Genomic DNA, 26387 nt, shown 5'->3' with positions numbered 1-26387 from the left:
GCCAGTCGCCGACTGGGCATCCTCCATCATACAAAGTCCTTCCTTGGCACACCTGAACTCCTATCCACCTACAAGGCCTTCATCTGAGGCTTGATGGAATACTGCCCTCCCCTCTGGGCTGGCTCTCCTACCTCACACCTTTCTCAGCTTGATGCGGTGGAAATCAAGGCCTTCAAGATTATTGGAATCTTCCAAGATGAAGCTGTGTCTATGGGCGTCTCACTTTTCCATCACAGACAGGTTAGTGGTCTCTTTGTCTTCTACCGCCTCCTTTCTGGTGTTGAACCCTCTTCTCTTTCCATGCTTTCCTCCCCTCCGCCCCCAGCTTTCTGCAGGGTGCAGATTGTCGACCATCAACCCCCTTCTGGTGAAACTACCTAAATCTAGGATCACTGCTCAGTGCTCACCTCCACTCATGTGTTCCTCTTTTTCTTGCCTGTGGAATTAACTTCCACATCCTGTTAATTCTCATTCTTCCCTCCTGGTCTTCAAGACAGCTCTTCACTATCATCTCAGATCATCTCCAATCCAAAACTATGATCTTTTCTACCCTCTTTAACCCACTTCATTCCCTCCTCCTTCCAAATATCGAGTTTTTCCTTCTTGAGAGTTTCCTTCTGTATCAATCTTGGCCACTCCATGTGTTCTTTCCTGCCACCCCCTATTCCTCCACATACTCATTGTTTGTCCACGTCTCCCTCCATATTGTCCTTCAACTCCACTTCAACTATACTGTTCCTTTTGTACTGTTACGTCCTGATCCGTTCAGTGTACGAGTTCTTCCACGAGCCTTCACTCTGTATACAAAAGATAAAAGAAAACAAAAGTGATTCCTGAAGTTGTGAACGTTTTTGTGGCTATGAATCCATCCTTTACCTGGGTTGCCACTCCATCGCAGGATGTGAACCTTTCCACCATGTGTAGACTTGGGAATCGTGCACACACCAGTGAGGACAATGTAACAGGTTTTACCCACTCCATTACCAAGCCGCTCAAGGAATGTAGTAGGAAACCACCAAACTACAAGCATGTATAGGTTTGCTGAACAGAATTTAATTTACCAATAATAAAAAGAGCAGAATTTCCTCCCTCTGCTCATATATGACATATCAAAATTATTCATGACTAGTGAGGTACCCGTGCTACGCACGGGTGGGAGGTCAGAAGCAAACAGGCAATGCAGAAACGGCGAATGCTAAAGCATGAAAACAATAAATTCCACATTCCTGTCGCACCATCAGTCACACGTTAGACATGGACAGCAAGTTCGTGAAGGACTTCCATGAAAAGCATACTCATTCGCAAACAAAGGGGTACGTTAGTTCCATACCCAGTCAATGGCGAATCTGCGTATGGCGATCCGTGCATTTCACGTTTAGAAAGTAGAAACCGTCACGACATTTCGTCATTCACTTGAACTCGATATCTCTTTTTTCATTCCAAACAGCATAACTCCAATCACAAATGAAATAACATTAATATAAAAAATAAACTTTTAACAACATTCGTGACAGAAACAAATATTTAAATCCTGATGTGAAGTTCCGTACGGTTGGGTGAACACAATTACGAATTCAAAATCGTAATTGTATTCACTCAATTCCAATCATCAATTGATACTTTACCAAAACGATTAACGTTTAACGATTAAACATTACGATTGAATGACGGCTGTATTGGGATATTATCAAACCCGTGCATTGCCGTCATCTGTCCACTTCCGCATTCGCAGCAGGTTCATAATTCTCATAAAAATCTAAACAGTATTTGTAGAATTATTTCAATAAAAGCCACATGACTGTTCATATCGGTAAATAATATTCCATCGTGTTTGGAAAAACTGGAAAATTGGAAAAATTTGAAAAACAATATAGCCTATTTTACTCCAGGGGGTCCCAGGATTACCCACCCAAAATATCGTTGCGATCGGTTCAGTCGTTTTTGCGGTACCTTCGAACGGACAGACGGACATTTGGTGAATTATAGTAAGATGCCTTTTCATAGTTTGTGTTTGCGTATCACTTCCTGCTTTTACTACCAAATACCAGCATGCTCCACTCTGATTTCTTGATCCAAGCTATGAATAGTCTCCCCAGCTTTCATTACCAGCACATCAAAGATGGAGGCTTGCTAAATGGACCTCAGAGAAGAAAGGGGGAAAAGTGTGGGGTGTAAGTTCCTGGAAACTGGACAAAAGGTTCTCAGCTAGCTTCAGGTAAACATCCTCGAAAAATGTTTTTTGAATAATTATTTCGATGAAATTTCTGGAGAGATTAACTTTTTGTAAATTGGATTCTTTGGGGCTTCGCCAGTCGATTTGTGATGTGCCAAGTGCATGTTTCACAACCTGAACAACGCACTTTTCATCTGGAAGCAAAAATGATTGAGAAGTTTCTTGAATGCTCTTAGTTATCATGTAATCCTAGAGTACTGTTGCTGTGGATGACACTTAAAGTAAATGTTAGTGCCAAGTAAAACGTCACACTTATGCTAATTTAATTGAGGGGTTTAATCAAGCACGCACGTCACAGCTATTAGGTCACATTATCAAACATGTGGCCAACAATCTATTGCTCATGCAAGATGATGATGTTTGTGTTTTATGCTGTTATTGCTCGGTGCGACTTTCCAAGCTCCATATATAAATACCATATGTGTCGAGGCTCATTGAAGTGTTTACGTTTTAAAGAGAAGGAGAAATTTTTTTGGAAATGAAGAGATATGAGGCAAATAATGGAGTTTGGCAGATTGAACACAACAAGGTTGTGAAGAGTGACATAGTCTCACCACTTCTCAAGGAGTTTGTAAACATTGAATAGAAAAACATGGTGTAGATGTTGCTGAAGGTATTATGATTATGTTTTGGAAGTGTGTTTTCAGTCGTGTGTGTGTGTGTGTATATATATACATACAGATAGTATGCAAGTCCAGAGAGTGCGCTGGCAGGATGAACTATAGAGCTAGACGTCTGCACACTCATCTATAAGGTGTCTGGCCTGGGTCATAAATTGTAAACCTAGTGATTCACAGGCGTCCTGTCTATCGCCATTAGTTGATGGACGCTAAATATCCCACGGTGTCCATTGCACAGAGTAGGCGAGCTATCACCGGCAGCATGAACAAACTAGATAACATTCATAGAATGCTTACCCTGTGCAGTCAACTTGGTGCGAGCCAACTCTTCCATTTTTTCAGTTTTTTTTTTCTTTGATGCAATATGGAGGCCAGACCACGTGACTGATGACATCATCTTTATCAAACCATGTTTCCAATGGGTAGTTGATCAATTAGTTAAAGTTTCGCAATGATTGGTTAAGCGGTTTCAGAGAAGAATATTTTCAAAGATTTTCGCTTCGATCCAATATGGCTACCAGACCAGTACTATTTAATACACAACAACGTGTTATCATGGGATGATACTTCGAACGAATCACTATCATGGAATGAAGCTTTATTTCAGTTGTGACCAGAAACTTCTTCAGTGGATTGTATTTGTCTTGACTGTTATGCAAATCATACAGGTGGGGAAACAGGTTGCAACATGATCTGAGCAGTACGTATCTACTATATCCACAAAAGTGCCGGCCGTAGTACTGTTATAGTAGTTGTGATCCAGTAGGGAACCCGAGTCTGTGGTGGACACCTTCACAAGTTGTGAGAATCCTTTGGAGGACATAAACCCGAGCAGTCTGGATGAGCTGGCTGTTGATAGTAGATCATCGTTTAAGTCTCCCAGGACAACAGTTGGCATTGCTTGCAACAGAGTAGGGGAGCCATTACCGGCAGCATGAACAAATTACAACTTCCCACCCTAACCTACAAGGGGCACTGCATCAGCGGCACAGCTGCGCCTTGTCAGTCATTCGTGCTGCCCTGCAGTCTTGTGCTGCGTTTGAACGAAGAAGTCCAGATACTGTATTCCATAGTGCAGTACACCATGATAGAAGCCATAAACATAGCATGATGCTGTCCAACATAGGCTTGGCTTAATTCCCTTTCTTTGGGAAAGCATATTCCTGACGTCGGGAAAACTGGGATTTGTCGATGAACACCAGCAACAGCAATTTTGGTCATCTTTATAACATTTCGTTGTGTCATTGAAATCTTGTCCTCATATGAGCCACTGGAGAGGGCATTTACACCTGGTTTAGTTGCATAAGCATGATTAATTTTTAGCTCACCTGGACTTTAGTCCGGTGACCTTATGCGATTGAATAGTGTCCGTAGGTAAGTCAGTGAATTCGGCTGTAAACACTTCAATCATGATCGCTTGAACCAATTGCACGATGTTGATGAAACTTGGCCATAGGCTTCATATCTGATGCCCAACGAAGGTGTATTGACTGCATCAAAATCTGCGCTCATTACAGGGGTTTATGGGGGCAGCGGGGTCTGAAATAACATTATTTAATAAATAAAAATTTCAGAACAGTAGATATTTAAAAAAAGAAGAATTCGAATTTCAACGAGAAGAACAAGACATAAAATGTCAGCCCCTGTGGTTGTAGTAATAATTCGCTGTACGGAGTTAAAGGCCGTCAGTCGACCATCTTTGGTCGGATTACAAAACAAAATCTTCTTCATATGTATACTCTTATGTATTGTGTTTGTGCCAAGCTTGAACAAAATCGGTCCATGCATGTCGATAAATGGTTGGGGGCACGTTTAAGTAACAAAATGGCCGCCAGTCTCCCATCTTGGATCTAATCTAGAAAAAAACATAATGAGCATTTGTAAGCCATCATTCATTTTCTGTGTGCCAAATTTGAACAAGATCCGTAAATGCATGTCCGGTAAATGGTTAAGGACATCGTCAATGTAGTGTTTTTTACAATTAAAATGGCCACCAGTCTGCCACTCAGCCAATTTTTTTTATCAGATCGCAAAATAAAGTGAGGAGCACGTGTATGCCATCACGTATTGTGTTTGTGCCAAGTTCGAACAAAACTAGACCATCCATGTTCAGGAAATGGTTGGAGACGCATTTAAGAAACAAAATGGCCGCCAGTCGGCCATCTTGGATCTGACCTCGAAAAAAATGAAGTGCCTATGTAAGCCAAAATTCTTTATCTGTGTGCCAAGTTTGAACAATATCAGCAAATGCATGTCCGAGAAATGGTTGAGGACGTGTTAAACGTCGGGTTCTTTACAACTAAAATGGCCGCCAGTCTGCCACCTTTGATTGCATCGCAAAACAAAATGATGAGCATGTGTAGCATCATGCATTATCTTTGTGCCAAGTAATAACGAAATCGGTCTATACCTCTACGAGATATAGTTGCGGACGTATGGATGCATGGACGGACAGACGAGACCAAATCCATACGCTCCCGTTTCAGATTAAGTCCAACGGGGGCTAATAAATGTGAATTTTTGCTTCTAGCGTGCTCGCTCAATGCCAGAAGACGCCATTTGCATTTTTGCCTCCTTCATCCCTACCCCATTTAGAATCCATGCAGGCATGGCCAACTTGCTCGTTATCATAAGAAAATCAAACTCTTTTGTGACCATTTTATAATATTCAAAATTCTGCATTTTGTTTAAAAAAAAACCTCCAACAAAATGGCTGACAATTACCTCAATATATTTGGATAAGTATAATTTTATACTTTGAATAATTAAAATCTACATCCTACTATATTTAGAGTACATATTGTTTTTTCATCTATTGGCCATGTTTAAGTTCCCTCCTCACCAAATCCCTTTCAATTGTCCCCCCTCACTCTTCCACTCCCCTCCAAATCTCCCCTCTTTCCACTCCCCTTCAAATCTCCCACCTCTCCCCTCCCCTTCAAAACTTCCCCCTCGCTCCTCCCCTTCAAAACTCCCCCCCCCCCAACCACTCCCCTCCAAATCTCCCCCCTACAATCTTTCTCCAATTATCGCCCCTCCCCCACCTTCTCAAAGCTGCCTCCTCCTCACTTCGTCTCCTTTCTATCTCATACCTCCACTTCCTCCAACCTTCTACTTTCCTCGGCCACCCCTCAAACAACCCCTGACTGTGCCTCATCCCATCACCATCAAACCTTTTGCCCTCCTCATCCTTCCCTTTCTCCTAACTCTTCTGCAATCTCTGACACACTATCAACAGCCCTCCCTACCTCCACCTCTCACCGCTCATCTTACCCTACCCCTCCCCTCCCATGTCCTGCACCCGATGCTCCCCCTCCATCTTCCTTAACGGTATGGACCTCAAACATCCAGGGCCTTCGCTCAAACCTGATTCCTCTCTCCACACAGGTTGCTTCAGACAAACCAGACGTAATCTGCTTAACATAAACTTTCCTCCTTCAAGATGTCTCTGATTCCTTAATATCTCTTCCTGGTTACTCCCTCCTCCGGTATGATAGACCCGAGCCTCGTCCTGGTGGTGGGGTGGCTATCTTTATCAAAAATTCTCTTCCTCACTCTCCTTCCACTGTCCTCTCTCCACCCTACCCCCAGGAGTACCTCTGGCTACGGCTTCCTCTCCACTCCCACCTTTTGTTCATATGTGTTTTGAACTGTCCTCCAAACAGTGATGACTCCACTTACATTTCGCTGCCTGACAACATGGACCAACTTCTATCCACTCATCCAACTCTCTCTTCCTCATATGTGGCGACTTCAACTATCATCATGCCAGCTGGCTGGGTGTGGGTACCTTTCTCACCAGACATGGCACCTCAGCAAAGGACTTCTGTGACTCATTAGGACTGACACAATCTGTCAATTTCCCGAACCAGATCTCAGTCAATGGAGTATCTTCTCTTCTAGACTTGGTTATGACAAACTTCCGTGCAAATGTCTGCTGCAATTCTTCTGCTCCAATTGGCTCATCTTATCATGTGCTTGTGAAAGTGGACATCTCTCTGGCCATTCTCAGAGAGCCTCCTCAGTGCCAATGAGTCTGGCATTTCACTCAGGCTGACTGGCATGGTCTGCAAGCAGCCATCAATAATCTGGACTGGTCTACCATCTCTACCGCCTCTGACATCAATTCTTCCTGGGAATTCTTCCAAAGTAAACTGCTCTCTCTCAGGCACAGATTTATCCCATCTCATCTTCAGTTGTCAAACCCTTCCTCCTGTCCATGGTACACTGAATCTTGTGGTGAGGCAGTTGCCCTGAAACAACTTGCCTTTGACTCATGCAAGGCAAATCCAACTGAAGGCAATCTCAGTTCCTTCCACCAAGATCAGAACAAGTGTGTGTCTACCCTCAGGAGAGCCAGGAAGCACTATCTCTCCACACTCAAGAATGAACTCTCAAACCTGTCTACTTCCTCCAAATCCTGGTGGCGTCTGGTGAAATCCGTTTCTGGTGTTTGTCTGTTTCTCCTTCCTCTCCCTTACCTCAAATGGCTACACAGCTGACTCTGCACCTGACAAAGCAGAATGCCTCAACTCTGTGTTTGCCTCAAAATCTTGTGTCCCAAACCCATCTCTCTCTCTCTGTACCCACCTTACCCAGATGAACCCAGCTGCACCTGGACTCTGTGTCCTTCTCTCCTGACAAGGTGGAGAAGTTCCTGTCAAACCTTGACACTGATTCTGTAACTGGACCAGACGGCATCAGGCCACGGGTCCTAAAATCCTGCTCTGCCGTTCTTTCAAACCCCCTCTCTGTTCTCTTCACCCTCTCTTTTGCTCAAGGTCATCTGCCATCTGCTTGGAAATCAGCCAACATTACCGCTTTACACAAAAAGGTGCAAAAACAGATCTTTGCAACTACAGACCAATCAGCCTGCTCCCAATTATCAGCAAAGTCATGGAATCCATCATTGCTTCGGATATAAAATCCTTCTTCTCCAATGGCATGATCTCTGATTATTAATTTGGTTTCAGACCAGGTCACTCGACTCTGGACATGCTGCTTCTGCTGTCTCAACAATGGATTTAGGTCCTCAATGCCAAACAGGAAATCAGAGCTCACCAAACCCAGCTCAGCTCATCAAACTCTCCCTCTATGGTATCCATGGAAATCTCCACGCATGGCTTGCGGACTTCCTCTCTGGTCGTTGTCAACATGTGGCCCTGAATCCATTTCTCTCATCTCCCCTTCCTGTTTAGGCTGAAGTTCCCCAAGGCAGTGTTCTGGGCCCTGTGCTTTTTCTAGTCTTCATCAATGATCTCTCCGACTCTCTGGAAAATCCTCTCTATCTCTTCGCTGATGACTCGACTCTCTCCTGCTCCATTCCTCATCCCTCAGATCAGCAGTCTGCAGCCTTTTCTCTCTCTCCAGACCTGGACAAAATGACAGACTGGTAAAACAAGTGGAACATGTCTTTCAATCCTGACATATCTCACCTGACAACTCTTACTATGTCTCTCTGAAAAGTCCGACTGGACAACTCTCCCATCTACTTTCTCAACAATCCTCTCCAAGAAGTTCGGTCACTCAAGCTTTTGGGTCTCACTATCTGCCATGATCCTTCCATGGAAAACCACATTTCCAAGATGGCCTCAAAAACCAGTCGCCGACTGGGCATCCTCCATCGTGCGAAGTCCTTCCTTGTCACACCTGAGCTCCTCACCACATACAAGGCTTTCATCCACAGCTCAATGGAATACTGGTCTCCCCTCTGGGCTGCTGCTCCTGCCTCACACCTAGCTCGGCTTCACGCTGTTGAAACCAAAGCTTTCAGAATCATTGGAATCTCCCGCGATGAAGATGATTGTGAGGGCCTTTCACTCACTCATCGCAGGCAGGTTGGTGGTCTTTCTGTCTTCTACCGACTCCTATCCGGCCTAGCTCCCCCAGCTCTGTCCCTGGCCCTGTCCGGCCCTGTCCCCCAAATATTCCTACAGGTCGCACAAGATCTGCCAGCAACCCTCTTGTGGTGAAACTGCCAAAATCATGACTCTCTGCTCACCTTCATTCTTTCATTCCCCTTTTCTCCCGCATCTGGAAGAAACTCCCTCACTCTCTTCAATCCCACTCCACCCTCCAGGTCTTTAAAACAGCTGTTCACCATCATGTCTTATGTTCCCCCATCCAAAAACTTGATCTTTTCTACCCCCGTTAATTCACCCCAGATCCACTTTTCTGAAATACGGACTTCTTTCCTTGAAGTCCAAGCAGTGTCCATGTGTTTTTACTTCTGCCACCCCTCCTTTGACTGCCCCTCCCCCAAGTCCTCTCCCACCCACAGATCTCACAATGTGCCTGTTATCTGTTGTGCTTGTGTGCTTCCCTCTCTCTCCCCATCTTGTCTTCCGCTCCCTTTATTGTATGTTTTGTGTGGCCGTTTTTTTTTTTTGGTTTTTTTGTGTGATTAATGTTAGGTCTTAGACGAGCCTCGAACTTGATTTAAAAAGAGAGAGAGAGAGAGAGAGAGAGAGAGAGAGAGAGAAAGAGAAAGAGAAAGAGAAAGAGAAAGAGAAAGAAAAAGAGTGGTGGTCCCGAGGTTGTTTGCCTCGGGACGCGTGCTGGCTCTCGACGCCCCTGGGTACAAACATTGCGAGAAAGCATCCCCGATAGTTGTGGTTCATTGTTCCTCCATCTTGTGTTTCATGTTTATTAGCTCAGTGGTTCTGCAGATCTCTAAAATGCTTTGAAAAGATATCCAAGATGACCACCAAGCCTTTTGGTCAATGAAGTATAAACTAGATCTGATGACTTGGAACAATCCTGTGAAGTTAGTTTACTAATAATTTATGCCTCCGTTGACGAAGTCGCCAGAGGCATTATGTTTTCAGATTGTCCATCCGTCCGTCTGTCCGTCCATGATACATAGATTTTCGTTCCCGTGATAACTTGAGAATGGCTGAAGGGATCTTAGTCAAACTTTGTGCAGGTATGTATAATGATGTAAGCATGAACTGATTAGATTTTGGGGTCAAGAGGTCAAAGGTCAGAGGCCATGTCATGTAAAAATGTGATATCTTGAGAACAGCTGAATGGATTTAAATCAAACTTGACACAAGTATTATAATGATGTAATAATGTGGGCGGAGGCATATCGGTCGACGTTGTGACGTCGAAGAGTGTTGTTCTAGTTTTTTAATTTAACAGAAGTCTCTGAAAAATAGGAGTGACAACATTTAGTGAGAATAAAAGAATAATAATTCCAGTACGAACAGGCTTCCAGCTTTAAATGATTCATGTGGACTAATATTTTGCAAAACAAAAGGCCAGATCACATAATCAACTCTGCCAATTTTGTGTGGTACAAATAAGAGTCATTCAAAAGGTTAATGTGTCCCATCTCATAGTAAGAAAATCTTCTAATGCTCCATATGTATGTAACAGGAAATGGTTATCAACAAACTGTTCAAACATAATTTATTGTACAGAGGAAAGACTTTGGTTAAATTGTTTTGATTTTCTTTATTCTTACACAAAAATGGAAAGTTTTTCTCAAACAATTTTGATGCGGTTTCATTCATTATGCAGTTTTATAGACATTCAGGACAAAACACCCACCAATGTGTTAAATCTGAATTCCAGAAGCCTGTGCTCTTTTAAAGTAATGAACAGGCATTTTTTAAAAGCTTAATTTCAGACACAGAACGTTAATTTTGAAAGACAATGCGAAACAATCCCCCAGTTGCACTAAGTTCATTCTAACAGAACATCATTAAGGATCTCATATCGTTACAAGGAGCAAGTGCCTTGAAAGAGAGAAAGAAGCTTCTTTGTTCAGCCTCATACTGGGACATCAAAAGCACTCATCAAAGCCACAGGCCTCCGTCTCCTCAAGCGTAACACCCTTAATTTAATTAACCTGCCGCTGTACGTTGTGCATTTAAAGCACGGTCAAGTCTCTTGCCTTTTATGAGAAAACCTTCTCTTATGTATTAACTGCACCGCACCAAACTTCTCCGACGAAAAACTCAGTAATTTGTGTTAGCATTGGTCGTAAGAGATTCACCATCAGAAGCATAAGAGAACATAGAAAGAACAAAAAAGGTTGAAAAATCAAGAAGTACATTTATAATCTGACTGTAAGGATATCTTAGAAGAATGGGGACTTTTAGCTGTCAAGATTGAGTTCATGTCTCAACCCAGCTATGAACTGTCATCCTGTTGTTTCACAGGCTGGTGATCCATCAAAGCGTGTGCCATGCATGCCACCCCTCAGATGGACGTTAAACTAGGAGTTCGGTCTGTCAGCATTAGTTGGTGGATGTGAAACATCCCAGGGTGTCTTTAGCGAAGAGTACGTGAGTTATTGTCTGTACCATGGAGAAATTCCAAATTTGTAATACCTTCAGGAAAATGTCGGGCCTGCACAGACAGTTCTTGACAGACTTGAGCAACAGATTAAGAAAAGCCGACTTCCTGGCCAACCCTGCAAGAAGGTGAGAATATTTGGGCCTTAAAGAGGTAGTGCTCCACTAGATATGCAAAACGAACAATGCAGTCAAATCACTATAATAAACAAAATATACAAGGAACAAACTGCACAACAAGAAACAGAACTTCACAGTTCTGGATAATTCTTCCCTACAATATAATATGCTCAGGAAACATTCCAATTTTACACATTTCTTCCAGAATTAAGTGTTATTGAAGTACCAAAATGAGTGAATAAGAATGCTTGCTGGAAGCATCACCTCAGACGTCACATAGCCTCGTCACACAGGAAACTTTCAGTTTCTGTCATTTACTCCAAAACACATATATATATATACATATATATATATATATATATATATATATATATATATATATATATATATATATATATATATACACGACATGACCAAAAGTATGCGGACACCCCTTCTAATTAGTGGATTCGGCTATTTTAGCCACACCCATTTCTGACAGGTATATATAATCAAGCACACAGCCATTCAATCTCCATAGACAATCATTGGCAGCAGAATGGGCTGTACTGAAGAGCTTAGTGACTTTCAACGTGGCACCGTCATAGGATGCCACCTTTCTAACAAGTCAGTTCATCAAATTTCTGCCCTGCTAGAGCTACCCCAGTCAACTGTATGTACTGTTATGATGAAGTGGAAACGTCTAGGTCTAGGAGCAACAACAGCTCAGCCGCGAAGTGGTAGGCCACACAAGCTCACAGGACGGGGTCGCCGAGTGCTGAAGCGAGTAGCACATAAAAATCGTCTGTCCTCGGTTGTAACACTAACTACCGAGTTTCAAACTGCCTGTGGAAGCAACGTCAGCACAACAACTGTTCGTCGGGAGCTTCATGAAATAGGTTTCCATGGCTGAGCAGCCGCACATAAGCCTAAGATCACCATGCGCAATGCCAAGTGTTGGCTGGAGTGGTGTAAAGCTCACCGCAATTGGACTCTGGGGCAGTGGAAATTCGTTCTCTGGAGATATGAATCGTGCTTCGCCATCTGGCAGTCCGACGGACGAATCTGGGTTTGGCAGATGCCAGGAGAACACTACCTGCCCAAATGCATAGTGCTGACTGTAAAGTTTGGTGGAGGAGGAATAATGGTCTGGGGCTGTTTTTCATGGTTTGGGCTCGGCCCCTTAGTTCCAGTGAAGTGAAATCTTAATGTACAGCATACAATGACATTCTAGATGATTGTGTGCTTCCAACTTTGTGGCCACAATTTGGGGAAGGCCCTTTCCTGTTTCAGCAGGACAATGCCCCCATGCACCAAGCGAGGTCCATACAGAAATGGTTTGTTGAGATCGGTGTGGAAGAACTTGACTGGCCTGCACAGAGCCCTGACCTCAACCCCATCGAACACCTTTGGGATGAATTGGAAAGCCGACTGCAAGCCAGGCCTAATCGCCACTGGCGTCACTAGAGGGGTGCGGGGGGGGGGGCGCGGACCGCACCGGGTGACACTATCAGAGGGGTTGACACCAAATTTTTGCAGTGTAAAGGCTTTCTGATCTTGCGATATTATCAATTGTAAGTGAGTTGGCGAAAGGCATTGATTTCGATGAAGTGATTCACAAGTTCGCAGCTTTGAAGGCCAGGAAAGGAAAGTTCTGAATTCGTCGAGATGTTCACTAAGTGCTGAAATGCTTGTGTATTTGTTCCTGTTTATTTTTATGGTATTATTTCATTTATGAGTACATTTCCAAATGCATTTGTCTACAAGTTCTACATTATTTGGGCCGTTATTGATTATGCAAATATAATCCATTAATGTATCTCATGTAACAATAAAGTTTAACGTTAAAATCAATATAATTTTGATGGAGTTCTTAAACGTTTTTACTTCGAATTCTATTGTTTTCTTACCGAATTTTCACTTTAACCACATGAAACTATGTAAATGTAAATACATTTAGGCTGTGCGTATGATATTGTAATTTAAAGGTGTAATTTTAATTTTGCTAGTTGTTTATTTTACGACTATTGCCATTACATTCAGTGATATACGGGAATTACGATTTACGAGTAACATTAGTACAAAAAACATTACTAAGGATTCTGTATGGTCTGGTACGGGAGGAGGTCCATGTAGTCAGGTTCACTATGTTTTTTCATTAAAATTTTTGGAGATTAGCAAAACTATACATTTTTAGGAATATTCAGAGCATGAGGAAATCAAAAATTAATGTTGGCATTTGCGTAGACACCTTTGCGAAAATGACACTGAGGACAGTGATGAAGATCTGTAAAAGCATATTCCTGAACGGTATAGACCTCGTAGATCCTGTGTATAGGACTGAAAGTTCAATCTGATACCAACAAGGCTGCTTTCTTGCTTTATAAACCCATACCTATAACTTCAAAGGACTTGCAATATCATGTATTATGTAATACAGTTATATCACAAATATAAAGACAATGGTTTTCAATTACCTTTGTTTGTTGCTTTTCTATAATCCTGACAACTATTTTGAGGCCTTTACTGGATTCCTTGACCCAGACAACATAGGTCCTGGGTTGCGTTTTGTAAATAAAAGTAGCGTCAATTGTAAATAATGCTCCCCACCGTCAGTGTGTAGTTTGAAGACCATTCCGCAATTCGGTTAGCTGTGGGCGTGTCTGTTAGGTAGGGTGCAATGGAGCAGCGGGACATCTGTATTTATGTTTTAAAACTGTCGCACTCAGGGTCAGGTTAAAAGTAGAGGGAACTACACCTACGTGTCACACTAAGCTAAAGTTATAGGCCCGGGCCGTGCCTAAGAGGAGGAGGGTGCAGTGTTGCGGAAATGAGGATTGCGTTTTTTTGATTGTGTTGTATTGTATTGTAAATTGTTGTGAAATATGCTTTAGTCTGAGCCCTCCTTACTCCAGTCTGTTGTATAAAGGTCAAAGGGCGTTCCGGTAGTTAATTCCATAAAGCATACATTGAAGGACACTATAATACCCCTGTTCAGTAGTTTATTTCCTTATTCTGTGTATGAGGTTAAGGCTTTGTCTTCCATTAAAATGACACTCCATTGCACCAAGTGAAATAGATAGATCCCCTTTCATTCCCATTCCCAAAAACCGCAATTGCCAACTGTTCCCTCCGCGACTCCATTCGCCACGAGGTTGGCTCGGAGAAGAAGGGCGTGTCTCCACCTCATCATAGAGGGGAGGAGTGAGCCAGCCCCGAACAACCAACCAAGCACGAGGGGTTTGGTTTGAGCGGGTGGAGGAAGCGCGATCGAGGAGGTTCGCGAAGGTTGAGGGGCGGGGCCTATATAACCCGCCGCGGGACGCTCCCCAAGCAGATGACTTCTGAGTTCTGCAAAGAGACGAGCTTCAGAGAGAAGTGCGCAAGGAGGGAAGAGAAGCAAGAAGGAAGCCTTTAACACAAGTGCGCGAGAGAAGCGCGGGGAAGCCTTGAGAGAAGTGCACGACGTCACCCTGCTCGCTCCCAGCCTGACGAGGCCGGGTTTGCTGTGCGCCCTGCAAAGCCTTCCAGCTTGTGGTCCGAGCTGAACCTTCCTCCCGGTCCAGCCAATCGTTCCTGCCTCCATTCCCTATTCGTGTGAGTCCGTCTGTTTGTTCTGTCAAGGGTATAAGTTAAGCCTGTTTAGGTAAGCTAGTAATTTTCACTGTGTCACCTGCTTTTTCCATGTTCCCTGTATATAACCGTGACTGTCCCTTTTGCTTGTGTGTGTAAATAATAAATCCCGTTACTCTTCTGTACGTCTTCTTCTTCCTCTTTACATTCGGTCATTTAGAGGTTTCCCAATTGAATATCTGTGGCGCAATCTGGCCAACGTTCGGGGATCGGGTTTAGTCAGGGAAAACTGTTCGGCCGCGGTGCCTCCACTTGGCAAACAACATCCTTATCCGCGGACTGTAACAATTGGTGTCAGGAGTGGGATATGCCCGATGTGGTGGGATGGCCAATCCACCATCCCTCACAGCGGGGGCAAAGGAGCACTAGGTTATGGGGTTTATGGCAGTGAAAACTAGCCCGGGAGGGTTAGGATAAAATGATAGGGACCTAGAAGATGACAATAGGTAACGTTAAGATTAGGTAGCTACATTGGACAGGTAGCTGGGGACATAGAGAGGGTAGTTTGGATGAAAATGACGTGGTATGTGCTTAGTTTAAAGGGAAGACAGGGAGCACTAAGTTAGCAGGGCAACAGGTAGTTTAGATGATGCCGTGTGTATGGTGAACAGGTGTGATTGCACAGGTGTGCAACTGAACAGGTGTATGGAGCAGTGTATGAGGGAGTAGTGGTGATTGCGTGTGGTGTTGACCAAATGGTCCAGGAAGGAAGGAGGGTGCAGGTGGCACCAGGTGTGAGTACACAGGTGTGCACCAACAGGTGTATGGAATAAATGGTAGTGTGGAATATATGGAGTATTGGAATGGATGGTCGTGGAGTGAGTATGGTGGAAACTATGGAGTGGAGTGGATGGTGCGAAGGTGTGAATGGGGGAAGGATGGACCCCCATCACGAATACCCGGGGCGGGTAGTGTAAGTGTTAGGTAGAGGGTATAGGTAAATTGTGGTTGGATATTGGCATCTGTGGTGCGGGTGAAAGAATGGTGTTTGGATGGGTGCATTAGTGTTGTGGAAATGGCTGGGCGTGTAGACTGTTAGTGTGTGTAGTTGGTTTGGGCACTCCACCACTGTGAGGATGTCGGCCAGGTGAGGCCGCAGGTGGCCCTGGGAGCCGGTAGAGTTGTTGTGGATGGGGCCCGAGGATCCGGAGGACGGACCCGGGTAGCCCAGTGCCAGAGGGCACCGAGGGGTGACAGAGCCAGGAGGGGCCTTCCCCAGTTAGATAGGTTAGGGTGAGGAGCTAGGTAAGCTCGGGTGGCAACTGCAGTGGTGGAGGTGTGCAGGTGGGTAGACCTGCTGGGAGAGCTACACGCCCCAATCCTGAAATTGTGCAAGGGCACAGGGAGTTGAATCGGGGGAGTGAGACCCCAAATTGAGAAGCACCACAGTTTGGTCAATGGGAATTGGTTTTTAGAACCCATAGTGTAAGATGGCCAATGGATTGGCAGGGAAAGACCCCGGGTAGTGTAAAGTGTATTAAAGTCATTTAGAAAGTAGTTAGGATGAAGATCTCCTCGCACCATCTGCATCCACTCACCTGAGGTGACGTAACTCCACACCATGCCATGTTTTTATTATTTTTATTGTGCAGATGTTTGGAATGAGAGACGCATCATGACGTGGGTGTGACATTGTGCTTGATGTTCCATCTCTTCCTCCTTATGAGGATTGATGATGAATTGGGTGATGGCAAATTTTGGATAGAGGGATTGTGAAGACGAATTTGGTATGGGGGAAATTGGGGGAAGACGCGACAGTAGTGACGAATTTGTAAATGTGTAGATTTTGTACATATGGGGTAAGGGCAAGGGTAGTGTGGGTGACAGGGGGGGTGACGTACGGTAGGGACGAGCTTTCTCACTTCGCTTTCCGTACGCACTTCGCCTTGCATTGCCTTGTTTGATGTGTACCCTTGTGACCTTACCCCTCGCTCATCTGTCTTCCCCCCTTTGTCTCCCACATGAGGACCTGAGCGCCACTGGGCGCCGAGGGGAGCGTGCGTGAGTCCGCCATTGTGCGCCCGGAACTCCCAGAACCAGCTGTCTGCATCGATGCACCACATTATGGACCACATGTCTGTGGCCGAGCACCACTTTTGGACCCCATGGGTTGGGGCATGGCCCCTCTGCTGGAACCGGCCATGAAGGCCCGAAATCTTGCTGGCGGACCTTGGCCACAGGGCACCGATGCCCCACAGGTGAACCACACTAGTCGGCCCCTGTGGGCCATAAATAAATAAAAATGGACACGTTGGGTGCATTTCATTTTATGTTCAAATAGGCCGCCAGTAAGAAAATGAAAGAAAATGACAACATCTGGAAGAAAGCAAATAGCCAGCAGAGGGAGCCGAAGAGCAAGAGGCCACCTGCAGGGTTAGGGGTTGTTGGTTTTATTTTTATTATTGAACAGTGATGAATGTGCACCGATTGGTGCTTGAGGGTGCTTTGGTGCGTTTTGGGTGCTTTCATGGTGCGTCGATGCAGAGCAGACTGTCTCCCCCCCCCCCCCAGAAAGAACAATCACAGGTCCTGGGTTGCGTTTTGTAAATAAAAGTAGCGTCAATTGTAAATAATGCTCCCCACCATCAGTGTGTAGTTTGAAGACCATTCCGCAATTCGGTTAGCTGTGGGCGTGAGTCTGTTAGGTAGGATGCAATGGAGCAGCGGGACATCTGTATTTATGTTTTAAAACTGTCGCACTCAGGGTCAGGTTAAAAGTAGAGGGAACTACACCTACGTGTCACACTAAGCTAAAGTTATAGGCCCGGGCCGTGCCTAAGAGGAGGAGGGTGCAGTGTTGCGGAAATGAGGATTGCGTTTTTTTGATTGTGTTGTATTGTATTGTAAATTGTTGTGAAATATGCTTTAGTCTGAGCCCTCCTTGCTCCAGTCTGTTGTATAAAGGTCAAAGGGCGTTCCGGTAGTTAATTCCATAAAGCATACATTGAAGGACACTATAATACCCCTGTTCAGTAGTTTATTTCCTTATTCTGTGTATGAGGTTAAGGCTTTGTCTTCCATTAAAATGACACTCCATTGCACCAAGTGAAATAGATAGATCCCCTTTCATTCCCATTCCCAAAAACCGCAATTGCCAACTGTTCCCTCTGCGACTCCATTCGCCACGAGGTAGGCTCGGAGAAGAAGGGCGTGTCTCCACCTCGTCATAGAGGGGAGGAGTGAGCCAGCCCCGAACAACCAACCAAGCACGAGGGGTTTGGTTTGAGCGGGCGGAGGAAGAGCGATCGAGGAGGTTCGCGAAGGTTGAGGGGCGGGGCCTATATAACCTGCCGCGGGACGCTCCCCAAGCAGATGAGTTCTGAGTTCTGCAAAGAGACGAGCTTCAGAGAGAAGTGTGCAAGGAGGGAAGAGAAGCGAGAAGGAAGCCTTTAACACAAGTGCGCGAGAGAAGCGCGGGGAAGCCTTGAGAGAAGTGCACGACGTCACCCTGCTCGCTCCCAGCCTGACGAGGCCGGGTTTGCTGTGCGCCCTGCAAAGCCTTCCAGCTTGTGGTCCGAGCTGAACCTTCCTCCCGGTCCAGCCAATCGTTCCTGCCTCCATTCCCCATTCGTGTGAGTCCGTCTCTGTTTGTTCTGTCAAGGGTATAAGTTAAGCCTGTTTAGGTAAGCTAGTAATTTTCACTGTGTCACCTGCTTTTTCCATGTTCCCTGTATATAACCATGACTGTCCGTTTTGCTTGTGTGTGCAAATAATAAATCCCGTTACTCTTCTGTACGTCTTCTTCTTCCTCTTTACATTCGGTCGCTTTAGAGGTTTCCCAATTGAATATCTGTGGCGCGATCTGGCCAACGTTCGGGGATCGGGTTTAGTCGGGGAAAACTGTTCGGCCGCGGTGCCTCCGCTCGGCAAACAACATCCTTATCCGCGGACCGTAACAATATACAGTGGAACCTTGACTTACGAGTTTAATTCGTTCTGTGACCGAGCTCGTAACTCAATTTGCTCGTTTCTCAAATCAAATTTCCCCATTAAAATGCATTGAAATGCTATTAATCCGTTCCAGCCCGCCAAAAACCACACCAATTTTTTTTTAAATATACAGTATATATAAAAATTATCTCGCGCTTTATATTTCACCTGTATGCAGCAGACAAGTTGGCAGGATGGCCTGGACTGGAGGTACGCACACTTGACTCTAAACTGTCCAGCCTGGGTTTGAATCCCGACACAGCTATAACCTGTCATGTCGGTGTTTCACAGGCAGGGTGATTCATCAATGTGTGTACCGCTAAACTGGGCGCCCCATTTGCGTCCCATTAGTTGTTGGATGTTGAGGATCTCACCGTGTCTTCCACAAAGAGAAGGCGAGCTATCGCCGGCACTCTGAACAAGTTGTGGCCTGGCATGCTCTTCTCCTCTGCCGTTATATACGTCCTCCTCGGCATCTTTTTCCAGAAGAGCCCTGTCTCGTCACAGTTGAAGATTTGCTGGTGGATGTATCGTTCGGCTTCTATCAGTTCGGCAAAAGTTATAATAAAATCTTCAGCTGCCTTCACATCCGCCTCACCAAGTCGACAACACGCACACCTCGCTCATGTTTTTCGACGATTGCGTGTTTTATATCCAAGCACATCATCCTCTTCTTCTTCTCAGTACTGCCCTTGACACTCAATTTCTTAGGACCCATGGTTAAAACTAAGAAAATTTTCCAAAATAACCAAAATGCGAAAACAAAACAGCAGCGATATACGGCAGAGATACTGTACTTGCACGGCAAGATAACCACGTGACCGGAACCCACCTGGTGGCGGGTGGCGTAAGCTCGTAACTCGGATCTCGGCTCACATCTCAAAGCAATAAACCGCCCGAGCGACGGCTCGTATCTCGGAAAACTCGTAAGTTGGTGCACTCGTAAGTCAAGGTTCCACTGTATATATATATATATATATATATATATATATATATATATATATATATATATATATATATATATATATATATATATATATATATATATATATATATGTATATATATATATATACATCTGTGCAGTGTCTGTGTTGTCACTGAACTATTCCCTCAAACTTTTGTTTCAGTGGCGGTGAAGGGTTCTAAATAACGTGGTGGTGGGGTGTTTTGAATTACATGGTGCTGAGGTGTTTTAAATTACGTGGTGGTGAGGTGTTTTAAATTAGGTGGTGGTGAGGTGTTTCTAATTACGTGTTGGTGAGGTGTTTTTAATTACGTGTTGATGAGGTGTAATCGTCCTAAACTTCCAGTCTGCACCTACCCCTCCCATATGTATGTGCTGAGGGGTTATTTTTTGAATTATTTTTCTTTTTTAACTGAAATTGCTTATAAAAATGTAATATCACAAACACGACAAATACATTTGTACAAAATAATTGTTTTTTATATGATTGGTGTAAATCATGACAACACAACAACTCAGGTAGTCATTACCCTCAGCTAAAACAAGCCCGTTCCTCAGTAACGATGCATGGTAAGGCGAGCCGAGCGAAGCTAGTATATATATATATATATATATCTATATATATATATATATATATATATATATATATATATATATCTATATATATATATATATATATATATATATATATATATATATTGTAACGAATGTGGAAACGTTACAATGTGAACGTTACAAAAGTATGGTAACACCCTGTTAATGTAAATAATGGTCGCAGCCGGCCTCCTAGTTAATTCCATGAAACTTACACGCAGGTCACGATATATCTTTTAAATAGTGTATTTCCTTATTCCATGTAGGCTAAATATGTGTTTCCCACTAGATTGACTTTGCATTGTATCAAACAAAATAAGCGTAGGCCCTTCCAATTTCCCCAAACATCTCCGCTCTCCAAAGTTCCTTTCAAAAGGGGAGTTGTTTTCAATCCCGCAGGCCGCCATTGCCCATGTGCTTTGAGTCGGAGAAGAAAGGCGTGTCTCCACCTCGTCATAAGAGGGAAGGAGTGAACCAGCCCTAACAGCCAATCAGCACCGCGGTGAGCAACCCGGTAGGCGTGCCCTCGGAGCCGGCGGCTTGATTTCGCCCGAGGTGATAAAAGCGACTGTAAGGGACTGCTTTACGAGATGACCTGGGAGATGAGCAAAGAGGCTGCACCAAGAGGAGCGGTGAGATGCGAAACGCTCCAAGCCAAAGAGGAGAGGTACACGGCAAGGAAACCAGCTTTGGAGAGACGCGCTGAAAGGAGGGAGACGGCTCCACCACAAGAAGAGGAGCAGGTGTGCCGAACCAGCGCGTGACGTCTACCGCAGCGGATACGCGACGGAGGGTTTTCACCGCCAAAACCGCGAGGAATTGCGAGCTGCTGCCTCCCGACTTTGCCTCCCTCTCAAGCAATCCACCTCAAGCCCTACCTGCCTGCAATATCCCCTGTGTAAGTGTGAACGTCCTGTCCTGCTCGTTGTCTTGGGGCTAAGTAAAAATGAATAGTGTAAGTTAACGATTCGCTGTGTTACTGCTTCTTCCATCCATTGCTTGTGTGTGTATAATAAATCTGTTCTTCCTCCGTATTCTTCTTCTTCTTCTTTTTCATTCTCTTTCGGTCGCTTTAGAGGTTTCCCGATTGAATATCTGTGGGGCGATCTGGTCAACGTCGGGTGGAATCGGGGAGTAACTGTTCGGACGCGGTTAAATACACCACCGCTCGGTCAATATAACATCTAAAACCGCGTCTGTAACAATATATATATATAAATCTGTGCAGCGTCTGATCTGTGTTGTCCTGTGTTGTGTTGTCTGTCTTGTGTTGTGTTGCCACTGAACTACTTTCTCAACCTTTTGTGAAATCGTACCAAACTTCTGGTATGCACATATCTCTCCCGTCGGTATTTGTTTTGAAACATTTGCAATTTTAAAAAAAATTTTGGGGAATTTTTTTTTGGGAATTTTTTTTTTCAACTTCAATTGTTTATAAAATGTGATATCATGTATATTACAAATACATTTGTGCAAAATAATTGTTTGAATTACGATTGGTTTAAACTATGACAAAAAGGCAACTCGGGTTCAGTCATTTATCTATATATCTACACATCTGGGCAGTGTCTGTGTTGTCACTTAACGACTCCCTCAAAATTTTGTTTCCGTGGTTGTGAAGTGTTTTTAATAACGTTGTAGTGGTTTTGAATCACGTGGTGGTGAGGTATTTTGAATTATGTGGTGGTGAGGTGTTTTTAAATGATGTGGTGGTGAGGTGTTTTTAAATCACATGGTGGTGAGGTGTTTTTAAATCACATGGTGGTGAGGTGTTTTGAATTACGTGGTGGTGAGGTGTTTTGATTTACGTGGTGGTGAGGTATTTATAATTACGTGGTGGTGAGGTGTTTTTAATTATGTGGTGGTGAGGTGTTTTGAATTAGTTGGTGATGAGGTGTTTTGAATTACTTGGTGGTGAGGTGTTTTTAAATGACGTGGTGGTGAGGTGTTTTTAATTTCGTGGCTGTGAGGTGTTTTTTTACGTGTTTTATGGCTGTGAGGTGTTTTTAATTTTGTGGTGGTGAGGTGTTATTTTACGTGTTTTATGGCTGTAAGGCGTTTTTATTACGTGTTTTATGGCTGTGTTATGAGCCAAGCTCGTATACAGTCCCGTGAAAAAGTAAGTACACCCCATGTAAAGTTTTGACTTTTTCAACATATTTCAACATACAGCTATTTGATCTTCATTTCAACAATATTGATAGATAAAGGTGATATAATATGAAAAAATATCATGAAACATTTACATTTTGTAGTCCATTGTACAATTTAAATAAACATAAATGCAAATTTCGCATGTGGGAAAAAGTAAGTACACCCCTACATTTATCACTACTTCAAATACCTAAAATTAGAATCGGGTGCACCAGCCCAGGTGCAAAAGATTAGAACATCGTCAGAGAGGATCTTGGAGGAACCTGTCTTATTTAAACCTCAGACATTTAGTTTGGTTTGCTCTTTGTTGTTGAAGTGTGTAGCGTCACCATGCCTCGATCAAAAGAGCTCTCTGAGGCCTTCAGAAAGAAGGTTATAGATGCCTACGAGTCTGGGAAGGGATTTAAAAAGATCTCCAAACAATTTGAAATCAATCATTCGACTGTCCGGAAGATCATCTGCAGGTGGAGAAGATTCCAAACAACTGCCAACTTGTTCAGGCCAGGCCGCCCCAGCAAGTTCAGCCCGAGAGCAGACCACAAGATGCTGAAAGAAGTCTCTAAAAACCCCAGAATGTCATCACGGGACCTACAGGTAGCTCTTGCCACTGTTGATGTCAAAGTGCACGAGTCTACCATTAGAAAGAGGCTGCACAAATTTGATCTGCATGGGAGGTGTGCCAGGAGGAAACCTTTGCTGTTCAGAAAGAACATCAGAGCAAGACTAAAGTTTGCCAATGAACACCTCGGCAAAGAACAGCACTTCTGGAACAATGTGCTCTGGACAGATGAGTAAAAGGTAGAGCTATTTGGTCACAGTACCAGGAGACATGTTTGGTGAAAACCAAAGACAGCATTTGACCACAAGAACCTGATACCAACTGTTAAGCATGGTGGTGGAAATATTGTGGTTTGGGGCAGCTTTGCTGCATCAGGGCCTGGGCAGCTCACCATCATAGAATCCACTATGAATTCTTCATTGTACCAGAGGGTGCTTGAGGATAATGTGAGGCCATCTGTCAGAGAGTTGAAGCTCAACCGAAGGTGGACCTTGCAACATGACAATGACCCTAAACATACCAGTAAATCCACCAAGGAATGGCTGAAAAGAAAGAAATGGAGGGTTCTGGAATGGCCAAGTCAAAGCCCGGATCTAAATTCCATTGAGATGTAGTGGGGGGATTTGAAACGAGCTGTGCATGCAAGAAACCCCTCAAACATCACACAGCTGAAAGAATTCTGCATGGAAGAGTGGGCAAAAATTTCTCCCAGTCGATTGCAGAGACTGGTAGACAGTTATAAGAAACGCCTACTTGATGTTGTTTCTGCCAAAGGGGGCAATATAACCTATTAGAGCCAAGGGTGTACTTACTTTTTCAACATGCGAAATTTGCATTGATGTTTATTTAAATTATACAATGGACGACAAAATGTAAATATTTCATGATATTTGTTATATTATATCACCTTTATCTATCAATAATGTTGAAATGAAGATCAAATCAGTGAGCCGAGCCAAGCTAGTATATATATATATATATATATACATATATATATATATATATATATATATCTATATATATATATATATATATATATATATATATATATATATATATATAATATAATATAATATATATATATTGTTGCAGACGCGGTTTTAGATGTTATTTTACCGAGCGGTTGGTATTACCGCGTCCGAACAGTTACTCCCCGATTAGAACCCAAACGTTGGCCGGATCGCACCGCAGCTGCTCAATGAGGGAAAAGACAAAAACAACGAATGCAAAGAGGAAAACGAAGGCAAAGAAAGGTTTGGAAATACTACTGAATTTATTGACTATTTACACACAAGCAAAAAGAAAGCAGTCACGTTTATTTACAAGCACAGAAGACGCAGGTGACACAGGGAAAATACTAGCTTATACAGACTTAATTAACCCAGGACAGAACAAACAGAACAAACTCACGTACACAAGAAGGATGGAAAGGCAGGAGGTGGATGGCTGGAGAGAGAGGAAAGTCCAAGGGGGTCCTGCAGCTCAACCGGCGCGTTTAGCAGCCACCGTTCCTTTACGGCCTGCTCCAAACCGCCGTTCAGGCCCCGAAGCTGCTGTTGTGGCTGCTGTGTACGTCGCGTGCTTTGCCAGGCCTTGTCCGACTCGTCTGGTCCAAACCCTCAACTCGTTCTTGGTCCACTCACTCTTTACCACCGACTCCTCACCGCAACCAACGCAACCAACTGACCACCACCACCGACTCCTCACCGCAACCAACGCAACCAACTGACCACCGACTCCACTGACTGACTCCTCACGACTCTCTTGGCGACCAACTCACGACTCACTTGCGTGCGCGCCTTTTATAGCGCCTCTGGCGATTAAGCCGCCGGCCTTTTGGACACGCCCATCGGGGTGCTCACCTCGGCCCTGGTTGGTCGCGCGACCCTCTGGCTCCGCCCTTGATGACGACGGGCGGGCACGCCTTTCTTCTCCGATTCGAGCACATGTTCAATGGCGGTTATTGGAGGGGAGGTAATTCGGCAATCGAGGCCCGGCAATGACGGAAGGGGGTGTAAAAGGAAATGGAGATTTTGGGGATGGGAAGGAAAGGGGATCTATTCTCTTTCACTGGTGCAATGGAGTACTTCAATTAATGGGAGACACAGCCTTACTCTAAAACACAGAATAAGAGATAACTATCAACAGGGGTATTCTATTATTTGGCTGACGTGTATGCTTGTGGACTAATTATGGGATGCCGTTTCACCTTTACACAGCTCCGGAGGTAGGGGGGCGCAGAATAAACAATAATAATAATAGTACAGCACACAATCAAAAAATATACAGTCCTCATCTCCGCAACAATATATATTGTTGTGGATTTGAGAATCCTGTTTGTAAATCTGCCCCTCTAGTGAGTCTTGTAAATACCTCCATTGTGTAACGGTCAAAGGTCGTCCCCTTAGTTAATCCATCGCATGCACGTAGAAAATCATATGCCCTTCTAAATAGTTATTTCTTATTCTATGTAGTTTAAGGCTCTGTTTCCCACTAGTTGACTCTGGATTGCACCAAATGACATAAGATAGTTCCCTTTTCAAATCCCCCAATCATCTCTTCGAAGTGCCAGTGCATTTGGGCGGTTTTCTTCACCCCAACCTCCATTACGCACGCGGTCTGCTCGGAGAAGAAAGGCGTGTCTCCACCTCGTCATGAGAAGGAGGAGTGAGCCAGCCCCCGATCAACCAACCAAGGATGAGGGGTTTGGCCTGAGAGGGCGGAGAGAGAGCGTTCGAGGAGGTGCGCTAAAGTTCCATGGGCGTGGTTATATAACCCGTTGCCCGGAGCCTCCCACCCGGAGTCCACCGGAGCCCCCACCTCAGTCCAGTTGGAGCAGATGACCGATAAAGCCCCCACGAGCAGATGAGTGAGGAGTCCACCGCAGCTGAATCCACCACAGCTGAATCCACCGCAGCTGAGTTGAGTTGAGGAGGAGTGGAGCTTTAACGGCAGTTCGACCCGCGGCCGCGAAGCAACGCCGCCATACGAACGAGAGTGTGGAGAGTCGGCGGCTGCTCACTCCCGGCCCGGCCGTTCTCCTGCGTCCAGCTGAACCTTCCTCCCCTTACAGCCATTCATTCCTGCCCTCATCCATCCTTTTGTGTACGTGAGTTTGTTTTGTGTGTCTTGTCCCTGGGGTATAAGTAAGCCTGAATAGATAAGCTAGTATTGCACTGTGTCTTCTCCTTCTGTAAATTATTTTCGTTTCTTTCCATCTCCTTGGTTTTTTTTGACTTGTATATAATTAGTAATAAATTCCTGTTCTTCCTTACTCTGCCTTCTTTTCTTCACATC

Source organism: Myxine glutinosa, chromosome 1 (assembly GCF_964187855.1).
Source record: "Myxine glutinosa chromosome 1, kmMyxGlut1.1, whole genome shotgun sequence".
NCBI lineage: Eukaryota > Metazoa > Chordata > Myxini > Myxiniformes > Myxinidae > Myxine > Myxine glutinosa.
The sequence above is the reverse complement of the archived record's forward strand: the minus strand, read 5'-3'. Positions refer to the sequence as shown.